We start from the raw sequence: 20,181 nt of genomic DNA, 5'->3' as shown, positions 1-20,181 counted from the left end.
GTGCAGAAGCATTTTTGTATTGTGTTTTTGTGTTCCTAGGATATATCCCTAGGAGTGGTATAGCTGGATCATATGGGAGCTCAATATGTTTCTTGTTTCCAGTTTTATGAGGAATCTCCATATTGTTTTTCATAAAGGCTAGACTAAACAGCATTCCCATCAGCACTGCGAGTTCCTTTCTCCCCACATCCCCGCTAGCACTGATTGTTCTTGCTTTTCTTTGTGATGTATACCAGTCTCTGGCATGAGATGGTACCTCATTGTTATTTTGATTTGCATCTCTCAATGATTAGTGATGTGGAGCATTTTTTCATGTGCCTTTTGGTCATTTGTATTTCTTCTTTGAGAAAGTGTCTGTTCATTTCTTCTCCCGATTTTTTTATGGAGTTAGGTTTCTTCTTGGTTTTTTGTTTGTTTGTTTGTTTGTTTTGGTTTGGTTTGGTTTGGTTTTTGGGTCACACCTGGCAGTGCTCAGGGGCTACTCCTGGCTCTAGGCTCAGAAATCACCCCTGGCAGGCACAGGGGACCATATGGGATTCCGGGATTCGAACAACCGTCCTTCTGCATGAAAGGCAAACGCCTTACTTTCATGCTATCTCTCTGGCCCAGGTTTTTTTCTTGTTACTCAATCCATTTAAAAAATATATATGGGGCTGGAGAGATAATACAAGGGGTAGGGTGCTTGCCTTGCACATTGCTGACCTAAGACACCCCATCTGGTCCTTTTCTCATATGCAAAATAATAAAACAAAAACAGTTTATTTTTATTATAGTGTAGTAGGTAACAAAGTTACAACAGTGTATGACTTGGATATACCATTACTGCACCATGGAAGTGTTCAAGATTGTCCACCTCTGTTTAAAAAGAAATGTTTATTTCTGGAGGTTCTTTATTGATATCCATATTTAGTAACCAAACCAATATTATGGTTTCTAACTTGCATTGCTGCTACACTGTGCCCCCACCAAAGTTCTAAGATCCCTCCACTGTTATCCCTAGGCTGCTCCCCCCTTCCCCACTCAACCAGTCCACCTCAAGTCATAGTTCTATTGTTAGTCCATTTTTGATCCAACCATCACTGTCATCAAAGAGCTTTGGTCTTCATTTGTTTTTAATTGAGGTGTAATTAACACTTAGCATTTATTAATTTTGTATGTGTGGCCTACGGACCCATATTTGTATACATTGTCCAGTAGCCTAAAACCTTGAATTTCAGATCTGTCACCATAAAGCACCATAAAGTTAAAATGTTCTTTCTTATGATGATTACTCATAGGGCTTAGTGTCTAAACTTATGCTATAAAACATGGTATTACTAAAATGGTATTACTCTGGTCTAGATTAGATAGACAGACAGACAGACATAGACATATCCCTTAGATATATTTATATATAAAGTATATATATAAAGTATATATATATATATATAAAGATTCTGGTCCTCTTTGTATTTTACTTTGGGTGGTGGACAGTACATCCAGTGGTGCTTAGAGATTTATCTCTCATAGCTCAGGGAACCAACGTGGGATGCCAGGGATCGAACCTGGATTGGTAGCATGCAAGCCAAACACCCTATCCACTAGACCATTGCTTTGGCCTCTCTGGTCCTCTATGGGACTCCCTTTCTGGCTTGAATAATGTTTCTGCTTCTTCTCTTGAGTTTTCTAATAAGTCTATTACATCATCTACAAATAATGATAACTAAGCCTTCTTAAGTATCCCTTCATTTCAGACATTTTAATGACAGCATGGAGTTAAATGAATACTAGATACTAGTATAGTTGATCTATTCTTTGGGCATTCATTGGAGAGTATAAGGCATTAGATAATATATTAGTATAATATATCTATTTATGGAATAGTAGATACAATAAAGGATACTAAATATCTAATCAGGAAAGATGCATGGGGCAGGTGAGGTGGCGCTAGAGGTAAGGTGTCTGCCTTGCAAGCGCTAGCCAAGGAAGGACCGCGGTTCAATCCCCCGGTGTCCCATATGGTCCCCCCAAGCCAGGGGCAATTTCTGAGTGCTTAGCCAGGAGTAACCCCTGAGCATCAAATAGGTGTGGCCAAAAACCAAAAAAAAAAAAAAAAAAAAGGAAAGATGCATGTAGTACCTTTGATATTTTGTAAAGTTGGCTTGACATGAGTGATGTTGATTTGTCGATAGTATTGCAGTCAAATAAAGAAACAGATTGTGTTTCCTAACAAATACAGACTTGTGGGGATCAAGAGGTAGAGAGCTGAGCAGATCTAAGGATGTTCCATGGACCCTCAAGCATTCCATGATGATAACAGAGACTTAGGTAGGTAACTACTGTAAAGTATAACAATGATTTCAGATGAACTCCTATTGATCTACTTCTTGGTAATGCCATTTGCCTTTGTGTTGTAACGAGCAATATGAAGTGAATTTGTTTGGACTTGCTAAGGAACAACTTGGGGATGGGGAATATGAGGACTTGGATGGAGAGAAGGACCCACCATTGGTGGGATTGGTGTTGGAACATTCCATGCCTGTATTACGAACAATGCTGTACACCACAGTGTTTTTATTTTAAAACGTTTTACAAAGAAGCTGTAGTAAACAAATATTCTACCAAGCACCCCTTGGGTGTCAGAGATGGGATTCATACTGGAAACAGTCTGAATAAAAGGCCAGAAACTGCCCCCTTTAAACCACTGCCCAAGGAGAGAGAAAAGACAGGGTTGTATCTTTCATAGATTATCTAGATGAAGTATCCACCTGATATGAATTTAGAGGCAACCAGTTCAAATTACCCTTAGTGTCCAAACCTGGTATGCTCATTGATGAGGCCCAGAAAATGGACCAAATATGTATTTTATTTTTGAAATCTATTACCATATTCATCTGGGGGGGAAATGGAGAGGCACGTGATGAGATTAGAATCTTTCACTGCTGAGTGCTTTGGAGAATATGGCTCTAAGTGAACTTAACAGCTATTTTTCATTTTCTGCTCTCTGGCTCCCAATTCCAATCAAGTTTCCCTGGAAATTCCTGGTGATAATTAACATTTGCCTGACGTTTTCTCTTTGGGCAAGGCTACTGCTTCATGGGTGGGGGGTGGGAGGTGGCTCCTTCGGCCCCCACGAAACTGGAGGGTTCCAGTTTCGATGAGGTGATGGCACCAGATTCTGAATTTGTCAGGCCTCATTTCCCACTCAACCTAGCACCAGCCATGCCTGTTGATTGACACTCCTGCCAACGATTCAAGTTTTCACACTTTTGTGCCTTTTCCCTTGTGGTTTTCTCTGACCAACAAGAGGCCATCCCACCTTAGTTCAACTGCAGAGTGGCCCATCCATTCTGGGAAACTCTGGGCATCCAGGGAACAGTCTGCTCAGGGCATCGAGGAACTAGACTAGTTCTGCAGGCTAGTGGGGTGATACTGTGTGCAGTCACTTGGGTATCCCAATGCTTTCTTCCTCCTTTAGTTCCAACCCCTCTCCCCATTGCTGTGATAACTGGGGGTGACACACTTACTTGCTTTCATTTCGTTAGTTCCAAAGGCCTCATACTTGCTTACAACGCCAGTGGGAAGTGTAACCAAAGTGGTCCTGGGCATGTGGGATGGTGTTGGGATTGAACCCAGGGCTTCAAGCCTTCCAGAAAGGCTGCCATCCACTGGAAGAGCCCTGGAATCCCATCCTTCTTTCAAGTCTCACAGGTGGACAAAACCTAAGTTGAAAGTCTGGTCTAGCCATTGCAACTTTGGGCAAGTCTCCCAAATCCTAAATTCCCTGCTCAGTATACAGAATTAGATGGCATTTATCTTTTTTTTAATTATTAGTTGTTTGTTTGGGGGCCACATCCAGCAGAGGGCTTATTCCTACCTCTGCACTTGGGGATCACTCTTGACAATGCTCAGGGAGCTAGCTATATGGGATGCTGAGGATCGAATCCAGGTCAGCCACGTTCAAGGCAAGTACCCTCCCCACTGTCCTATTGCCCTGACACCTATCTTTAAAGTGAACACATGAGCAGCCACGACTTGGAACTGTAAAAAACCCTCCTCACTGTCACCAGCAGATAATGCAAACCTGCTAAAGAGAAGGGAATTCTTTTTCTTATTAAGGCCACATCCCTCCCAGCAGGCAAAAGTAAAGAATGACTTCTCATCAGCATCGCTCTCACGGCTACTGGGACTGTTATTTACTCATTCTCTTCTTTCTCCAAGGAGGAGGGTAAAAGTGTCTCTTGGTTTTCCTCCTGTAGCTTGCTGGGTCCTGTCCTAGAGGCACTGACAGTCTCCTCTCAAGGGAGAGTGGGGCTGTGTCAGAGGAGAAATGGATGATCCCCTGGGCAGCTGAGCCTCAGGGGACCATCATCCATTTGTCATCCTGGAGGCTGCATTAGGCTGTGAAGGGCTGATCTGTGCCATCCAGACACAGCAATGTCAGAGCAGAGCAGGAAGAAGGGCCTGGGGAAGCAGAGCAAGAGTGTTGGCGGAAGGGGGTCATAGGGAAGGGGACGAGGTGCTAGTATAGTCGTTTCTTGGAGCTGGGAAGGTAGGAGGGGTGTGTGGAAGGGGGCAGAGAGGGGAACATAGGCTCTGGCTAGTGGGGGCCATATGCCACATCTTTGCATGCTTTCTATGTCAGTCCTACTTCTGAGGTGCAAAAGGAGGCACAGAGAATTTCGGCAATTGACCCAAGGTCACACAGCAGAGACTTTGCTCAGGATCACTCCACCAGAAAGACCTGATGACCTTTCCCCCAAGGAGTTGGGGGTAGAGGTGTTGAGGCCAGATAGAAAGACTAGTCCTGCCAGCATAGTGGGCAAGATATCATCCTTCACCTACTGACCCTCACTTGCCATGCAAGGACACCCCTCCCCACTCTGTCTCTATCTCCCTCTGTCTGTCTGTCTCTCTTTGTCTGCCTCTGTCTCTTTGTCTGTCTGCCTCTCTGTCTCACTCTGTCTCTGTCTGTTTCTGTCTCTCTTTCTGTGTTTGTCGAAGTTCCCAAACATAAAGCCATTTCCATATAATTATCCCTCCTTGACCCACATGTCATCGGCTGTGTGCATGAGCTGAAAGCACAAAAACCAATTTCTCCAACCACAGAAAATTGCTTCCCGAGGCCCCCAGGTAATTAGACAGCATCTCCGGACAAGGCCTGTCCCCGATCTGTCCACATCATCCTAGGCATATGGGTTGCCGCTGGAGCCCCACATCTGCCAGGGAATGTGAGTCCCAGGCTGGGGCCAGGTGTCCACCTGTCCGGTTGCCTCAGGAGCTGGCACCAGTCCACTGTGTGACTGGGGAGTTGTCTCATGTTCTTGAACATCCAGATCCTGGGAAGGGGGGGTCCCCATCATGCAGGAAAATATTAGATGGGGGCTCTGGTCAGTTTTTGTATCTGAGAGGGCTACAAAAGCAACCCAGTTCTATAGCTTTCCACGAAGGCTGTAAAGGCACCTCCATTCCTCAGCCCAATGATCACAGACCAGGCAGCTTAACCCCTATATTATCTCTCTGGTCTCATAATCTGACCTAGCAAAATTCTCTAACTTTTTTAAATAAATTCTTTAATTAAATCACTGTGAGATACACAGTTACAAAGTTGTTCATGATTGGGCTTCAGTCCTACAGTGTCCAACACCCTTCACCAGGGCATATTTCCCACCACCAATGTCCCTAGTTTCCTCAACCCTTCCCCCTGCCTACCTCTGTGACATTTTTCTTATCTCTCTCTTCCTCTCTCTCTCTCTTCTCCTCTCTCTGTCTCCTCTCTCTTTTCCTTTATTGTTTTAAACATTGTGATTTGCAGTATGTTACTGAAAGGGTATCCTGCCTATCACTGTATCTCCTTTCAGCACCCAGTTCTTTTCCAGAGTAATCATTCCTACTGTCATTGTCATAGTGGTCCCTGCCCTGCCTTCACTGCACTCCCCCACTCTTTGTGCCAAGCTTCCTGCTGTGGACCAATCCTCCTCGTCTCTATTCTTAGAGGGTCTCTAACTTTTTAAAGACTCTCCTTCTCTGTGACTGTCAAAGGGAATTAACCCTGACCCACAGTTTGAGACAACCACTGTCTATTTCATTCCTCTCCACACTCTTTCCAGCAGGGAGAGCCCTGGTCAGAGAGAAGCAAGATATGCTGAGGGTTTGGATACAGGGTAAGCTCGGTGGAGAGGTGGGCCCAGCACGATCATGGCTTAATTTTCAAAAACAAAACAAAACACTCCCATCCTCCACTGGCATAAAGGACCCCAATCTATAAAAATGGCCGCTGACTCAAAAAACTTAAAAAGAGCAGGAATGATAGTACAGTAGGGAGGGCATTTGCCTTGCATGTGGCCAACCTGGGTTTAATCCTCAGCATCCCATATGATCCCCTGAGCACCACCAGGAGTGATTCCTGAGTGCAGAGTCAGGAGTAACCCCTGAACATCATCGGGTGTGACATAAAAAAAAAAAACAAAACAGAATGCTCAACGATACATTCACAGTCTAGAGCATTCACAAGCCCCCAGGCTGTGACTTCAAGTCTGTGCTGGCTCCTCCAACTGCCATTCCAGCTCTCTTGCCTCTCAGCTTTGTCACTTGCTGTTTCCTCTCACTAGCAGGCTTCAGGTTATGTTACTTGGTATAACTCCCACAAGAACCCCCTGAGACAGATATCATGACACCCAGTTTACAGATGGGGAGCGTTAAACACAATGTATTTAAGAAACAACCAGGATCATGAAGTTAGGAATGGGACCAACTTCTTCCACAAAGTTTGGCTTTTTAGAACTGAGTTTCTTAACCTCTTCATGTGTTAATGTCTGCCTATCACATGACTTATTGCAATGAATTTTTGAGTAGCTACTAGTCAAAGAGTCATGGACATTGTGACTTAACAAGTCTAGTGGGGAAAGACTATTGTATCCATTGCACAGTGAAGGAAACTGAGCTAAGTGTCAATGACCAATTAAATGAAATTTCAGGTGGTGTGGTAAATAACGCAAAGGTGTTTCCAAGAGACCACAAGGAGATAATAAGTTTAGAGAGAAAAAAAAGCAAAGAAAGGAATAGTCATCATCCTATATTGCAATATCATAAATATCTACTCCTTCCCTCCATCTTTCCATATATCCATCCACGTGTACATACCCATCCATCTGATCGTCCATCCACCCATCTGTCCAACCATTTATCATGTGTTCAACCATACATCCATTCATCTGTCTGTCTATGTGTGCATCTCATCATTCTGATCATCCATCTACCCATCAACTCATCCATCCATCTCTTCATCTGTCCATCCACCATATTTCTTTTTTTTAAATATGGAACACTTCACTAATTTGTGTGTCATCCTTGTGCAGGGGCCATGCTAATCTCTGTATATTTCCAATTTTAGTATATGTGCTGCCAAAGCAAGCACCCATCCGCCATATTCCTACCTACCCATCTATCCATCCATCCATATGCCCATCCATCTACCCATTCACCTATACTTACACCAACCCATCCCCTGTTATCCACCTATCTACCCACCTATTCATCCACCTTTTCATCCACCTATCTATCCAACTATCTATTCAGCCATCATCCATCCTCCCACCCATTCATATATCCATCCATTAATCCATCCACCCATCTACCCACCCACCAATTCATCCAACCATCACCGTTTTATTCCTCAACACTGATGGTGAAAAACCTCTCTGACTGCCCTGTGACAGGACTCTGAAGAATAGGGATGATAAAACTTCTTGAAGGAAAGACCTTTCCCCAAATTATGAATTTCATCCAGTGAGGTACTTGACTCAGTGCACTAAGATCTTGGAAGGTTTTAGACATAAAAATTCTGTTTGGCTGTGAGGTATGCCAGAAAGATATTTAGGAAGGGTTGAGGGAGCAATAATAATCTATCTAGGGAAAGGGCACTGTGCCCTCAGTAACCACTCACCAAAAGAAATGCAGGGGCACTGACAACAAGCGGCAGAGGTGGAGGTGGAGCAGTGTCTAGTCAGTCATGCAAAGAGACTGGATTTGGTTTCTAACACAGAAGCTTAAGTCAATGACCTTGGACCAGGTGTATGTGTGAGCACACATGTGTATTTCTATATGTTGCTCACACATCTCTCTCAAAACAGTAGGAGACTTCACCACATAGGAAATCATGATGCAATGAAAGGGTGCCCGTCTTCCTAAAACAGGTAGGGTAAATTTCCCCCACAAATCCCTATTTTGCATTCCTATTTACTACCCGTCCCAGTTGCTGTTTGAGTCTCTACATCCTGGCTCCAAGCCATGAGGGGAAACATGGAGCAGGATATGTCTCTGAGCTGCCCTGGGATCATTTATTTAGTAAGAGCAAAGCATCTCAAGCTCCAGCACTGGGTCTTGTTCTCTCATGAGCTTGATCCAGGTGTGACAGTTGGGCTACATTATGCTTCTGTCAAACCAAATTGGATTCACATGGGAAGTTCTGGCACAAAACATCTTCTCAAGGGGCAAATAGTCTCCAAAAACTTATCTCGTGCATCAAACACTAAATTAATTTCCAATTTCCCCTGATCACATCACTTGACTCATTTTCTGCACTAAACCCTTAGTAATCTTGCCAGCTACTCAAAACTCTTAACACTGGCACTGGAAAGCAAGCACAGGGAGCAGTTAAGGTGGGTGTTTTGCATAGGAGTGACACAGGTTTGATCCCTGGCACCCAAGACTCATCGAGCACTGCCAGAAATGACCCATAAGCACAGAGCCAGGTGTAAGCCCTGAACACCCCTCCAGAGGGCTTGGGATTCAATCCCACACACAAAAAAAAAATCAAAATTCTTTGTCAACCCATCTGTGAGGTCACACTCTGCTACATCATTCATGACTAGTTACTCATTCCTTCTTTGGACACTTACTGAGCACTACAGCATAATAGTAACAGTGTAAGGGCTTGTCATTATAGTCATCCTAACAAGTGAGACCTGTACACTTTGTACCATCTCTAACCTGTAAGTGGGTCTAAATTACAAGGGTCCTCAAACTTTTTAAACAGGGGCCAGTTCACTGTCCCTCAGACCATTGGAGGGTCTGACTATAGTAAAAACAAAACTTATGAACAAATTCTTATGCACACTGCATATAATTTTGCAATGAAGAAACAAAACAGATACAAATACAATATGTGGCCCGCGGGCCATAGTTTGAGGACCACTGGCTAAAATGTTTATTGTGTGCATAGTGCCATCACTATTTGAATGTTCTCTTTGAATGTTCCCTTTGAATGTCCACATGCTTGGGACAGATGCCATATCTTGATGGAGAAGCAAAAACCAAGACCCAGAAAGGTTAAATCAATTGCCCAAGGTCACATCACTAGACCATATAGTAGTTAAGTGGTTATAGTGGTTAAGTTTGAACATCAGCCTTCTAGCCCTAGAATGTTTTCTTTGTGTCCTTGGCCTTTTTCAGGGATGGAACTGGGCACCCCAGAAAATGCCTCTCACTTCATCAGAATGGCATTCACCAGGGTTACATGACTTTTCTGACTTGTTTGGGGGGGGACACACCTGGTAGTGCTTGAGTGCTGCTCCCAGCTCTGTTACTCAAGAGGTGCTCCTGGTAGTCTTCAAAGGAGCCTACAGATCCAGGAATAGAACCGGGGCCTCCCCCCTGCACCTAGGCAAGGAAGCTTACTCCCTGATCAAAGGGGTGATGATTTTGGTAGGCATCTCTTGCCATAGAACCTGCTAAGTAAAAAATGAACCACATACTCTACCAGGGGTCTCAAACTCTCAGCCCGCGGGCTGCAAATGGTCCTCCGTACAACATTTTGTGGCCCTGCCCTAGAGGAATCTTTGTTTTGTTTTGTTTTAGTTGTTTGGCTCACACACCCCCAATGTTGAAGGCTTACTACTGACTTTGCACTCAAGGTTCACCCCGACTTGGCCTCCTGCGGCCCCCAGGTAAATTGAGTTTAAGACCCCTGCGTCTAGACAGTGGTCCTCAAACTTTTTAAACAGGGGGCCAACACTGTCCCTCAGACCCTTGGAAGGCAAAACTATAGTAAAAACAAAATTGAACAAATTCCTATGCACACTGCATATATCTTATTTTGAAGTGAAAAAAACAAAATAAGAACAAATGCAGGATGTGGCCCACAGGCCGTAGTTTGAGGACCACTGCTCTAGAACCTTTGCCTCAACAAAGCAGCCTATGTCCACTTCTACTCCAACTGTCACCTCTTTTGCTTTGCCTCTTCAGTTGCAGAACACATGCTTCTGACTTCCTGCCATCCCTGCCCCAGCAGCCAATAGGCATAGAGAGCATGGCTTAGCTGCAGGACATCCCGCCTAAAGAGGGAAGAGGCTCAAGCAAGATCCTCAAGGCTAGAAAGGCAGCTGAGAGGACTACCTGATGTCTCACTTGCCTTCTATGCCCCCAAGTCCATCTCAGATCCATGCTCTCTCTGCCCATGACCACTGTGGATCAGGGTATTGGTCCTCCTGAGTCCTCATCCTACATCCTAACATCATCCTGCAAACTCTTAAGCTCTTCCTCAAAGCTCAAGAAAACACCCAAGTCTCTGTGGATCTCTCACTTGTGTTATCAAGCCGCCCCTATGGGTTCTCTGCTTCCCTTGAAGCAAGTAGGCTTAGCACTGGGAAAGGGCACCAGGCTTCTTGAGTGGCACATGAAAGTCCAGAGAAAGTGGCTTGGCCATGGCTGGTGAGGAACCGAAAGCACTTTGTAGATATGGCCTGCTGATGTGTTAGCACATGGTAGCAGCCCTGTCTGGTACAGCACCCAGTACTGGTGGAGCCTATGTAGTCAGTATTTACTGAATGACTCCTCACACCCCAAACTCCTTGAGGTCTCGCTCTCTGTCCTTGCCCTGCACCGAGGAAGACAGGCAGCAGCAAATGAAGGCTTGGTGTTGGCTGCATTTTGTCTGCACAACTGATAAGCTATTTGCCCACAGCTAAAAATACCTCCCCCTGGCAGCCATGGAGAGGCAGATGGATGGTGCTTAGTGCGAGATGTTTAATCAAACAGCGACAACCCGAGCAGAGCCACAATTAGCCTCTGACACCCAGTGAACTCCAGATGAAGAGCCCGGAAGCCTCTGACGTCCTGCGGGTCCCCTGGCACCAAGTGACCATCACCCCGGGTCCACAAAGCGGTGAAAACAGATGAGGATCCTGTGTGCAAAGCATCGCCAGCTGGAAGCCTGATGGACAACGTGAGCTGAAGCTGAGCGCCCTGGGACAAGCTCAAAAGAGAAGGCAGTGAAGAGCAGCATTTGTTACTGCAGGGGCAGTGGAGAGACTCTGAGTGGATCCTAGTGGAGCATTGAGAAAGCAGTGAGGGGCCTGAGAGATAGTACAGTGGTTAGAGCATTTGCCTTGCACACAGTCAACACTGCTTCAATCCCTGACACCCCATATGGTCCCCCAGGGAGTAATTCCTGAGCCAGGTGTAAGCCGCAAGCATTACCATGTGAGAAAGGAAGGAAGGAAGGAAGGAAGGAAGGAAGGAAGGAAGGAAGGAAGGAAGGAAGGAAGGAAGGAAGGAAGGAAGGAAGGAAGGAAGGAAGGAAGGAAGGAAGGAAGGAAGGAAGGAAGGAAGGAAGAAAGAAAGAAAGAAAGAAAGAAAGAAAGAAAGAAAGAAAGAAAGAAAGAAAGAAAGAAAGAAAGAAAGAAAGAAAGAAAGAAAGAAAGAAAGAAAGAGAAAGAAGAGAGGAAGAGAGGGATGGAGTGCTGCAGGCATCTTGTGTCTCAGCAATCCTAGTGGGACAGAGTCCTGTCACGAGAGGAAAATGGGTAACATGAGCGGCTGAATATGAAATAATGAAACCACACAGAGTATGTGGGGTCAACACATCATCTGGCAGAGTGTGACAAGTTTAATTTTTCGAGCAGGAGAATTTATAGGGGTAAAATTAGCCAAAGGTAAAGAATAATTGTAATCACAAAGCATAGTACAAAAGCAACAATACCTAAGCTATGGGTGTGACTGTAAAACTTCTGTTACATTACGTACATAGCAGAGCAGCTCCCTCACTGCGATCTATTGAAAGTCAGCCCTCGACACAAGGGTTTGATAAAATAAAAATAAGAAACGAAAAACAAAAAGAAAAAAAATTCTAAGTTACAAGAGAGAAGGTTACACTCAAACTTACTTCAAATGTAAAATCAGGATTAGGAGGAAGTAGGAAATATCTAGAAACTTGATCTTTTAGGATGGACTCTATTGTTTTAGAGGTTAAGTGAAGGGAGGAGCTGAATCCCCAAAAATGAGTTTCCCTATTTCTAAAGGAGGGTCAATAGTCAAGATCTGCATTCTGGTTATGCCCTTGATTACCAGAAACTGCAGCTGCAAAGACATATTTGAAAAAGAGAGAAAAATTGTCTTTGCTTTTAGGGCTGGCTATATCCAGAAAAAAGGTTCTCAAATAATCTTTGGTGCTGGAATTTCTGAGCCAAATTATTTGATTGAGGCCATTATTTTGCTTGATATATACAAAGGAGAGATAGTCAAATACTGGCTGGAAATGTACTGCCAGGCATCTCTTTGGAAATTCCTCAACCATCCACGCAGGGGAAAAAGGCATCCACAGTGGGCCTTTTGAGGAACCCCATGGGGACTAAATTTGTTCTATCTACCAGGAAAATCTGAGGATACATCTGGTGGGCTGAGCCCCCCCCTAAAAGCTTAGTCATGCCCTGGCAATGGAGGGAAGAAAGAAAAAAGGAAGGAGGGAAGGGAGGGAAGGAAGAAAGAAGCAAGATAGAAGGAAAAAAGAAGGAAGGCGGGAAGGAGAAAGAAGGAAGGAGGATAAAAGGAAGGAAAGGAGGAAGGGAGAGAGGGAAGAAAGGAAGGGAGGGAGGAAAGAAAGAAGAAAAGGAGGGAGAGAGAAAAAGGAGGTAGGGTAGGAGGAGGGAGTCCCATCCTCCCCATCACAATTGAGCACAACGGTCACCACCAATATCCAGAGGGTATCTGGAGGTTTCCATGAGAACCCCAACAATGCTACAGCATGGGGAAGTCAAAGGGTATGTGCCTCAACTGAGTCTAAGAAAGACTCATTCTAGAATGATCCTAGAATCATTTTCCTCCTCAAAGGCTTCTCACCTGCAGCAGACCCAGGCTGTTGGTCACCTCCACACACTGCAGCTAGAGCCTTGCTAGGGCTCACCCTGTGATCCCCACATCTGCCCTCTTTACCTGACCCCTTATAATACACTGCCACCTGCTTTTCCTATAAGAAGATTCTGAGGGCCGGGAAGGTGGCGCTAGAATTAAGGTGTCTGCCTTGCAAGTGCTAGCCAAGGAAAGATCGCGACCTCGGTTCAATCCCCCGGCGTCCTATATGGTCCCCCCAAACCAGGGGCAATTTCTGAGCGCTTAGCCAGGAGTAGCACCTGAGCATCAAACAGGTGTGGCCCAAAACAAAACAAAACAAAAAAAAAGATTCTGAAGTTTGTGGCCATCTTACAACTTACGCAAGTACACACCAGCTAGAAAGTGACAGATAGGCTGTTGACACAATGCCTCTCATTTGGGGGCATTTTGTCCCTTGTGGGACACACACTCAGCCAGAGCTGAGAAAACCCCCTTGCATCCATCTCCACATCTGAAACTTATTCCAGAAAATTCCCAGCCTTTGCACCTTCCCAGACACTGCTTCTCCTCCCACCCCCAGCCCAGCAAATGCTCACCCTCTGAATATCCCTCTCTGGCCTGTACATTAGAGACTTGTGCCTGATGCACAATCATCCTGGGCATTTTCTTTTTTTTTGTTTTGTTTTGTTTTGTTTTGTTTTGGGGCCACACCCGGCGGTGCTCAGGGGTTACTCCTGGCTGGCTGCTCAGAAATAGCTCCTGGCAGGCACGGGGGACCATATGGGACACCGGGATTTGAACCAACCACCTTTGGTCCTGGATCGGCTGCTTGCAAGGCAAACGCCACTGTGCTATCTCCCCGGGTCCCGGCATTTTCTTTTACCACACTTTTATGGTCAATAAACAGAACTCATGCTATAAGGCAGCTTTGAGTGCTGCCCATAGTGACAGACACTTTCCTGTTGAAGCTAATTGTAGAACTCAAAGAGGCTGACATCAGAAAATCACTCTTTACAGATAAGAAAACAAGTGAGGAGAGGAGTTGGATGATGGCACAGCAGAGAGGGCACTTGCCTTGCATGAAGCCAACCCAGCAATATTCTCCAGCAGCCCAGAGTGTCCCCCCAAGCACCAGCAGTAGATATTCCTGAGTGCAGAGCCAGATGTGGCCCAAAATCTAAAGAGAAAAATAAAGAAAACAAATGGGACAGTTTTGAGTCTGTTGGTGAACTTGACTGTGGTCCCACTTGAGACTGTTGTCATAGATACCCAAAGACACCGGCCTCTCGGCCACAAAGCTGAAGCCCATTGGACAATCAAGAGACAGACAAATGATTGGAAGCCTGGAAGCAGACCCACTTGTCCCAACTGCCAGACATGGCAGCCTTGCCAAATCTCTTCTTCCAACTGACACTGAAAACAACTCTGTGGTTAAATTCTGAGAAAAGCCAAGGAGGCTGTACCAGAAGTCCAGCTCCCCCACCCTTGCCCATAGCAGGCATCATTAATGCATCCCAACACTCTGAACCCAGACATGGTGATATAATACCTTTCAACAGGGGCCTCAGGCCTCACAATGGATGATTTCTCTCACCCCGTTGGCATCAATCCCTTTTAGAAAGAGGAATCCAAGAAAGGCAGATCCCAGTTTTAAAACCATCCACTCTGGTAGTCTAGAGAGCAACCAAAAGAGGCCTCCCTCTCTACCAGGAAAGTCCTAGAGAAGAACATGGAGAAGCTGCCAGGAAAATGAGAGAGTGATCAAAATAAGGAGTAAACATTTGACCAGAACAAAAGTGGTTTCAGAGAATTTAACTGAGAGCTGAGTCATCATGTAATAATGACTCTTGGGGGCATTGTCCCACAGATAATGACTGGCATCCCTCCCTAGCCAGCAGAGAAACTGGTGGGGGCAGGAGGCAGGCACTGTGGCAGCAGAGAGATTGGATAGCAGCAGAGAGAAATTTCTGGGCAGGGTATTAAGCACTCAAAAAACGACCCACAGAGGGAATGGATATTCCTTAGACTCAGTATTTGTTTGTTGAACTGGCCATAAACAAGCCAAAAGGGCCATAGTGTCAGTACAGTGGGGAGGACTCTAGCTTTGCATAACTTTTATTGACCTGGGTTCATTCCCTGACATCCTATTGACACCTCCAAGACCACTGGAGTGATTCCTAAGTGCAGAGCCAGGAGTAAGCCCTGAGCATTGCTGGATGTGGCCCCAAAACCAAACAAAAAGCCAAGGGAGTGAAGAGAGAGTGTAGCAGTTAGGGCACATGCCTAGCATGTACTAGACTAGGCTTAATTATTCCTGATCATTGTGGGGTGCTGTCCTGGAGACCCCCCATGTATTCTAGCCACCACAGGGTCCAAGCAGGATCAAATCATCAGGCTTTGTGCAGGACCAACAGCCTGGTTGGCCAGAATTGCTCATGGGGTCCCCAGAATTCTTAAGCACTGCTTGTTAAGCCCCTGACCTCCCCACCTCCACTCTAGAAAGTTTCAGCAAGCTCAGAAGGGCTGAGTGCTCACCGTGCCCAGCATGCACCCAACTTATCCATGCATCTTCATAATAGCCTCCAAGCATGCTTGGTGACTCCAAGCATGCCTGTCTCACAGATTCAGGAACCAACCCATGTCATAGAATCTATGACATCTATGACATAGATGTAGGAACTGATCCCACCTGGATGCCTGTAAAATAAAAATAAAATTCCACAAGTGAGCCTGCCCCAGGCACCATGTTTCTAGCCCCTTAGGCAGACAGGTCTGATGAAGCAGGGTAGCAGCAGCAGAGAAATAATACACCAAACAGTGAGGAAAAGATTAACTGGAGTCAGCCTGCTTTTTGCTTCAGGTTTTCTCTCTGCCAAGTACTGTCTACCTGTCCTGTGCTCATTCTCCAAAACTCCAAACCAGGCTTTTTTATTTTCTGGAATCCCACTCACCAGAGTGGGGGAAGGTCCTGTAACCCAGGTGGGCTTTTCCATACCAAAAGAAAAGCTTAGACGGGGGCCGGAGAGATAGCATGGAGGTAGTGCGTTTGCCTTGCATGCAGAAGGTTGGTGGTTCAATCCCGGCATTCTATATAGTCCCACCAGCCTGCCAGGAGCGATTTCTGAGCGTAGAACCAGGAGTAACCCCTGAGCACTGCCGGGTGTGACCCCCTAAAAAAATAAAGAAGAGGTTAGAGGAAAAGGAAGTTGGGTTCACCTACAGATGCCCATCTGGAAGAATCTTCTTTCCCAGGGAGTGAGGACCCACAGCCTGTTTCATGCTCCTCACATTCCATGGCAGGAAAGATGTTCCCCATTTCCACCCTCTGGTCTAGGGCAAATGGAACAATGATGCACAAGGATGAACACTCGCCAGCTGGCAGTGCCACCTGGAGGAGTAGACATGGGTCTAAAGAAATCCTTTTCAAAAAGACTCAACAGGAGATCCCCAGGAGGATCAAAGAGACCTAGGGACAAGCACTAAGCCTGGTGAGCCTTACCTCTCCTTTGCACCACTTCCTTTACTCCAAGTCCCAGAACTGTGCAGGTCACAAGGATGACTGAACCCAAGCAGCCATGCCCTGACCCACACAAAGGTCTAGCTCACTCCCCCAACCAATCTCAATCAGGACGCTGGGCTGGGAGGTTGGAAATTGCTTCTCCTAAAACCTGGTCCCTCAGCCTCCTTCCAAGAGTTGCTGAAATAACCCCCATTGCAATTGCTCTGGATGTCAAGGGTCCTTGTGCAACTGCAGGAGAAGAGCTGAGCTTCTAGAGAACAGGACTGATGGGAGCTTGAATGGAGAGGGGGCTGTATAGCAGTCACGGAGACCTGGTAGAGAGGAGGGTAGGGATGACTCTCTGTGGAAATCCACAAGATTATTTAGGATGGAGAACAGGGACCCATGGAAGGAAAGCATGAAAAGTAATCATTCCAGATAAGCAGCTGCTTCTCCCTAGGCCTGCATGGCCCCAAGCAACTGGGCTCAGTACAATCACTAAATTCTTCTAGGTGTCTTATCTAAATCCTTTGATAATTTCAACTTGAACTTTTTTGCCTTCTTACAAATTCTCTTAGCTGCCTTTTAGGGAAGGACAAGGGAGAGAGAAATTTGTTATTCTCCTATACCAGCATTTCTATTTGGGACATTTACTCTACGGAAATAGACAAAGATGGAGCCTTATTATGACCAAAAATAAACTAAGTCCAGCCATAGGTGAATATTTCATGAATATTATTGACCTCCGGGTGGGGGAAATCCATGACTTATTTCTAATTTGGATAAAAAGAAAAGCTTGCCCAACAGTATAATTGAATGATCTCATTTTGTGATGATAATCAATACTCCTAATTATACTTATGATGATTATAGGTATGGAACCATCTTGGAGACAGGAGCACCAACATGGCTAAGGAACATCTGTGCTAATGATCTGTGAGCAGCAATGAGTGCCAACCACTCCAAAACTAAAAGATGAGAACAGTAGTTGATGATGATCTTGGGCCTTGGACTGACTGGGCTCAGCCAGGTGGCTTTTGCTGTAGTGTCTCACACAGCTGCAGGCAGAGGGTGATGAGACAGTGGACTAGTCATGGCTCTCTCACCAGGCTGCAATTGCTGTTGGATGTCAGCCATGAGCTTGTCCAGGACCTTCAACCAGATGTTCACTGTGTCATTTGGCCTTGGCCCAGCTGGGTTCCAAGAGGGAACATCCCAAAAGCCAGTATTCAATGACTAGGTCATGCAGTGTCACTCCAACCACAGTCTAGAAAACCAACCCTAACTCCAGGGGTGAAGATTAAACAAGGCTTTCTGTGTGTCCAACTGGGGTCCTTCCCTCTGATACCAGATACTGTGTTCTTTCTGAAATATGGGATCAGGGCAGACTTTGGCTTTTTACTTCAGAAATAGGAGAAACAAACACACCAAAATCACTTAGTTAGAGGCACTGGCTCATCATGTGCTCACTGGATACCCTCAAACAAATAACTTAACCTCTCTGTGCTCTTAAATCAGAATTGCAAGTAGGTGACCTGGGAACTGTGTAACCCCCAAGCACCCTCCAAAACAGCAACAAACGTGTCAAATGAGTATGTCAGATGAATGGAATGTTTGTAATGTTCCATGGAAGGTACTGAGAAGCGCCCTGTTCATAGTAAATGTTCCAAAACCTGATATCAAATAATGTTACTATGCACTGATCAAGTGTTTAAATATATTTTGCAAATGCGTTTTACTTTAGTCACCGAAATAATCATTTTCATAGACACCCAGAAGGCAATGATGCAGAACAAAAACGAACTCAGAGCTCTCAGCAGTGAATGCTACATCTGGTCCAGGCTACCTTTATGCACGGATCCTGCAGGAAACTCAGTCCTCAGTGACACAGAAGGACCCCAAAGGGACCTCTGCTCCAATAAACCATTCAGTGGTGACCCAACATACGTCCTACTTCCAGTCACACCCCAAATCCTCTCAAGTTTGAACACAATAAGCTGCCAAGGACAGGAAATGAATTCTCCCCATAACATCACCTGAAGCTTTGCCATCACAAAACACTGGCTTTATGTTCCTCTGAGAGCTTAACCCTGTCCAGGACACCATTGACAGAAAGAATTTATTCTTACGAAGCTTTGACACCTTGACCATCAATTCATTGAGACTGGCTGACAAGTGGGGGGAATAGTTTTCCACTATGATGGTTTGGGGTCATTGTTTGAGAAAAACACTATAAAATGGGAATTTTTGGTCATAGGAACTTGGATTTTGTTACTTAATTGCCCCCCTTAGATGTACATACAGATGTTGTCCCCACCTCCTCCTGTCTTTAGGGGAAAGTGTCATGTGGAAATGAAAAAACTTGAAAACTACCTTCCCCATGGCATTTCTGTAAAATTACACACGGGCTTTGTTCCCCTCCCTTCTGGGGCCCTGGATCCATCGCCTCCAAATGCTCTCTTCAAGTTCTTCATCTACACCAGCATAAGAAGTGGGAGACTTGGTTTATTTCTCCAGAGAGGCAATTACTAGAAACTTAACTGAAATGTCAGATATGAATACCTAGCAATTTCACTTGGAGTTGATGACGTGCCTAACTTAAAGCAGTAATTAGATGGGACTGAAGTCTCTAGAAAGAGTTTGCCTAGGAAGAGATCCAGCACCACACCTCGAACAGGGATTCCTCCAGGGAGTAAATGACCATAGTGAGAGTCACTTTTCGAAATATTTCTGGAAACTCCAACATTTCTTCTTCCCACTGCCTCCTTCTAAGTTGGAGCCAGGGCTGGGAAACAGAAGGTATGGGTGCTGCCTCAGGAAGAGAAAAAAAAGAGGTTCTGAGAAATGAGAGCACTTTTCTAACTCTGAGACAAGCTGAGGGTACAGAAATTCCTTTTTCTGCCTGCTGGGAATCCTCTCTGAGAAGCTAAAATGAGCACAAACCAGGTCATGTACCAAGACTGCCCCCTCAAACTTTCACTCCTTATTGGGCTTGGGCCAGATTCCTTGTGCCTGAATTGGGCGAGGTGTAATAAACAGACCAGAAAGATGCTTCTTTTCCACCATAAACACTGTTTGTCCCCAAAGTCTAGGTTTTACTCCCCTATATTTTTGTGGGCATCCCCTGCCCTAGTTCCTGGACAAATGCATCCTTTCCAGCTGCCAACAACCCATTTGTCTCCAGTTTGACTTTGTTCTAAGGTGGCCATCTCAGCTTCTCAAGAATTTTCTGTTCTTGTGTATTTGCTTTGTTGGCCTCCCAAGAATTTCTCAGTGGACCCCAGAACTGCTCTGAGGATACTCAGCCAACCCAACTTGTGGTTTTGTGCTAGGGTTTGAAGAGGCCTATGCTAGGGCCACTCTGCTGCTATTGGGAAGAAGGTCTCTGGAGTCACAGAAAGCAATGGCAGGGACCGGGAAGGTGGTGTCAGGGCTCAAACCCAGCAGGCACAGGCAGGTACCCTAACTACTGAAATACCTCCCAGCACCCATGAGCATTTCTCTTTGGTTTCCACCACTCTCTGACTGACCCAATATGAAAGGAAACTTGTCTGATTGGCTAATCTCCACTATTTAAGAAGGATCTTGTAAGATTT

General features: G+C 45.4%; 1 protein-coding gene and 1 non-coding gene across 2 annotated transcripts in view; one reads left to right on the top strand and one right to left on the bottom strand.

The window, feature by feature from the left end:
* Positions 1–20,181, top strand: part of GPR139 (G protein-coupled receptor 139) — a 53,044-nt gene that overhangs the window by 25,795 nt on the left and 7,068 nt on the right. The gene's annotated exons all lie outside the window — the stretch shown is intronic.
* LOC126031699 (U6 spliceosomal RNA) lies at positions 7,293–7,396 on the bottom strand. The gene has a single exon (XR_007503532.1). It is a non-coding gene; the product is annotated as a U6 spliceosomal RNA (small nuclear RNA).

Source organism: Suncus etruscus, chromosome 15, assembly GCF_024139225.1.
Source record: "Suncus etruscus isolate mSunEtr1 chromosome 15, mSunEtr1.pri.cur, whole genome shotgun sequence".
Lineage (NCBI taxonomy): Eukaryota > Metazoa > Chordata > Mammalia > Eulipotyphla > Soricidae > Suncus > Suncus etruscus.
This window is presented reverse-complemented; position numbering and strand designations above follow the sequence as displayed.